The sequence below is a fragment of the Furipterus horrens genome, unplaced genomic scaffold (genome assembly GCF_987537825.1).
Source record: "Furipterus horrens unplaced genomic scaffold, mFurHor1.1.pri manual_scaffold_4, whole genome shotgun sequence".
Classification (NCBI taxonomy): domain Eukaryota; kingdom Metazoa; phylum Chordata; class Mammalia; order Chiroptera; family Furipteridae; genus Furipterus; species Furipterus horrens.
This window is the reverse complement of record NW_028327174.1, coordinates 104,499,615-104,503,764: the sequence shown is the minus strand read 5'-3', so window position 1 is coordinate 104,503,764 and position 4,150 is coordinate 104,499,615. Positions and strand designations below refer to the sequence as shown.

The window sequence follows — 4,150 nt, the reverse complement described above, 5'->3', positions numbered from 1 at the left end:
ATATGGCAAAGGTGATGCCACTCCTGGGATTATACTACAATATATCTATTAGACTCCATTTCCCCAGACTGGAGAGAAAAACTGTCCTGTTGGCCTTGAAGAAGCAAGTATGATGTGAACCATCCATGGAGAGGAGCATGTGGCTGGGAGCTGCAGGTGGTGCCTAGGACCTGAGAGCCTCAGACCTACAACCACAAGCAACTGAATTCTTCCAACAGCCATGAGAGATCATTAAAAAAACCCAAACTCCAGAAAGGAATGCAGCCCAGCCAATACCATAATTGTAGCCTTGTGAGACAGTGCACAGAAGAATCAGATAAATTGTGCCCAGACTCCCAACCCATAGTAACTTGGAGATAATAAGTGTGTGTTTTTGAGCTGCTAAATTTATGGTTGTTTATTTTTTTATTAAAATGCTGAGTTTACTTCACATGTATATTTTGTCTCCCCACCATTTCCATTTGTCTGACCACCACTACTATTACATCCTATCACAACATTTCACACATACTTAAAACCAAGCAAAGGGTGGAGTTCCATATTTAAAAACTAAACAGGCATTTTGGACAACACATTCTTGGCAATGGAACCTGGACAACATTTATCAAACACGGTAGGGAAAATTCTTACTCTGCATTATAAAATGGCAGCAAGATATCAACTGTTACAGAAATGAAATAAGATTGAAAATTTTAACAAACTGTTTAAACTATTTTCTCAAAGAGGCTTCCTCCACTGCCAGAGATCTCAGCCTCCTGGTCAGTCATCCGGAAGCAATTCTTCACATAATTAGGCTTCTGCTTTGGGAAGTGAACCACCTTTTTCTATACTTGTTTGCATTTTTGCTTTTATGTCTACTACAGAACTAGGTCATTTTGGTGTTTTAGAAATTTTTTCCTGTTTTTTGAAGGATTCTTGACCTTTTGATCTTGGTGTTGATTGTTTTGAGTTTTTCATTCTGGTTTAATTTTTGCACATTTTTGGCTGGAGTATCTTGTATAGGTTTCTTCACTGGAGCTTATTCTTCAGCTTCCTCATCCTCAAAATCATCATCATCATCATCTTCATCATCATGTCCTCGTCATTATCTTCATCATCTTCATCGGCAGCAAGTTTTACTTTTTTCTGTGGAGCCTTGCTACCACTTCCATGTGAAGAACACTTCCTAGACATACTTAGGAGTTTCACATCATCATCCTCTTCATTTTCTGACTACTCATCTGCCTCCACAGATACTAAGTGCTGTCCTCTAATCTGCACAGGCCTTGAACCACACTTCAACCATAAGACCACAGGTGGCATTATTTCAAAGCCACTGAGGGAAACCTTTGGCTGTACAGACACTTTCAAAGTTGCCAGTATTACTTTAATTGGGTTGCCTTCATAATTTATTGCCTCTGCTCCAACAATGTGCAATTCATCCTTTGCACCAGCTCCTAAACTGACCATTCATAAAGATAATTGGTGCTCATTTTCATCATTTTCCACCTTAAAGTGATAATCTTTGTCACCTTTGAGTTCGCAATCAAAAAGGTAGTTCTGGGGCCTCAGAGGGCTTATGCCCATGTCCATCAAAGCTTCTGTGGGGTGGTAGCAGGCACTTAGCTGAGAGGGAAGGCAGGCAGAGATAGACAACCACAGTTGTTTTTGAATGCCGTAATAGAAAACCAATATAGTGACCAGCAACGTATTCACAGTGGCAAACAGCCTCATGGCCACTAGAAATCACGGACTGGTGCCACCGACAGGCCAGAAATCTACAGGAATTTATTCTTCAGATACAGTCTAAGTTGTGCAAATCAAAAGAAGACAGCGGAAGTTGCCCTCTTCCTGAGAGGAATGTTTCTAGAAGGTAGGAAGAGGAACCAGCAGACCTGCACCCCAACACCTCTCTATCAGTGAGGATTCACTTGGATGCAAGCAAAGAAAGCATGATTCAAAGTGGCTTAACAAGAAAGAGCATTCAGTAATGGGAAAACATAAATGTAGAGAACAGTCTTTCTTGAGTCTGACAAGGACTAATTCAGTTGCTCAGTGATGTCACCAAAGTTCAGTTTTTCTTTGTTTTTAACTCCACTCTCCCTGCCATGGTGTCACATATATCCAAAGGCTGGCTCCTCCAGCCCTGTCACCTCAGGATGACTGCCAACAGTGCCCAGTGCTGCATGCCTTCTCTTTCACATCCAACAGGAAAGAGAGCTTTTGTCCAAGTATTCGCAGCAAGTTCCTGAGATTCACAGTGACTGGACTGGCCTGGCTCACATGCCCATCTTATAAGCCAGTCCTTATAAGCAGCCATGGGAGTAGAATGCATATTTGGCTGTGCTGAGGTAATGTGTTCCATCTAACAAGCTGGGCATGGTGGAAGCACATAAAACCTAAAAGGAAATCCCAACTGTTTGGAAAGGGGGTGTGGGTCATGGATCCAGGGAAGCTACTAACAAATGTCTACTAAACCCCTGATTCAAAGGAGTAAAGTTAGCACTGCCCTGTTACTTAGAAAGGAAGAGGACATTGGAAATTTATCAGTAACCCTAAGCCATAGGACCTTCTCATTTCAGCCAATAAACAGCACTAGGGCTTCGGCAGTAGCTGTGTGGGAAGGCCTCAGACTTTGTTCCTGATAAAAAGTCTCAGCAAGCAGATGACTGGGCCTGACTGGGGGCTGACCCATCCTGCGTTTGTCTAATGGCACAAAGCGCAAGTACTTGTAGTGGCTGCAGCTGTGACTCCAGACCCTTCTCCGTGCCCCTCAGGCATCCAAGTCAGCTGGCAAACCCTCTGACCATTTAATTGCATTTCTCTCATTTCTTCTTTCAAAAAAAATTCTGTTTGAGATATTTTGTCATAAATCCACACACTATCAGAGCTCAGTCCAACACTTCCCTGGCCATAAATCAACACGAAGCAACGTAAATATATCCCTCTATGTGAATAGCAAACAGAATAATTACAAAACCCAGTAAAATAGTCTAGAGTTAATAAGAATAAAGTTAAAAATTCTGGAGACTTCCAGCCAAGATGGAGATGTAGAAAGCATGCTGCATCTCCCTCCACAACTAAGAAGGAATACAACTACCTCAAAACTAGAGAAGACCAGAAGTTCCAGAAAATCAAACTGCATGGAAGTCCAGAAAACAAAGATATAAAGAAGAAATACTCATCCAGACAGGTAGGAGGGATGGATCCAGGACTGAGAGGATGTGGTGTGGTGGCTGCAGCAGCAGCAGCAGCAACAGCAGCGGGAGCAGTGACAAGCTGGCAGAAAGCACAGTCACATGTTTTAAAGAGTCAGGAGGGACACCTGGGGAGCATTCCCAGCTCCTCACCGGACCTTGAAGTTCACTGTCTCAGCACCGGGGAAAATCAAGTCTCATTGCTTCTGTCTGTGCTGACCAGTGATGGTTGGGGTGAGGGCAGAAACTGCTGGTCTCTCAGCAGTGTCCGATTGTTTAAAGGGCCCCCATGGTCCTAGAATGTCTGTAGACCCACCCACTCTGGGAATGATGGCCAGGGCAGCAACGAGAGGAGCGCCAGTCTGGTGCAGAAGTGGGAGAGGCACCTAGAAAAGGGGCGAGTGCTGGGCAGGCAACATTGTTCCCTCTGAGACCCGTCCCCCACATACAGAGCCACAACGTGGTGAGACAGGTCACCCTATACTGATGAATCCCTAAGGTTGTGCCCATTACAACATAACAGGAGCAGCAGCTCTACTGGGATGTGGAGGCAAACAAACATAGGAGCTTGTCAGAATGAGGAGATAGAGAAATATGGCCCAAAAGGGGAAACAGATCAAGGTTCCAGTGGGAGAACTAAGCGACGAGGAGATAGACAACCTAACAGATGCAGCATTCAAAACACTGGTGATAAAGATGTTCACAGGCTTGACAGGTATGCTTGAGTATGGCAAATGCATAAGAGAAGAAGTGAAGGCTATGCTAAGTGAAACAAAAGAAAATCCACACAAGACCAATGGTGAAGGGAAGGAAACCAGGGTTCAAATCAATGATTTGGAACATAAGGAAGAAAAAAAAAAGTCAACCAGTGCAGAATGCGGAAGCAAGAATTGAAAAAAATGAGGAAAACTTCCCAAATTTTGTGAAGGAGATGGACATACAGGTTTGGGAAGCAGGGAGAGTCTTGGGTAAGC

General features: G+C 43.7%; 1 pseudogene; it reads right to left on the bottom strand.

Annotated features, from left to right (window-relative positions):
- Positions 1 to 717: 717 nt before the first annotated feature.
- Positions 718 to 1,572, bottom strand: LOC150012598 (nucleophosmin-like; annotated as a pseudogene).
- Between the last annotated feature and the right edge of the window lie 2,578 nt (positions 1,573 to 4,150).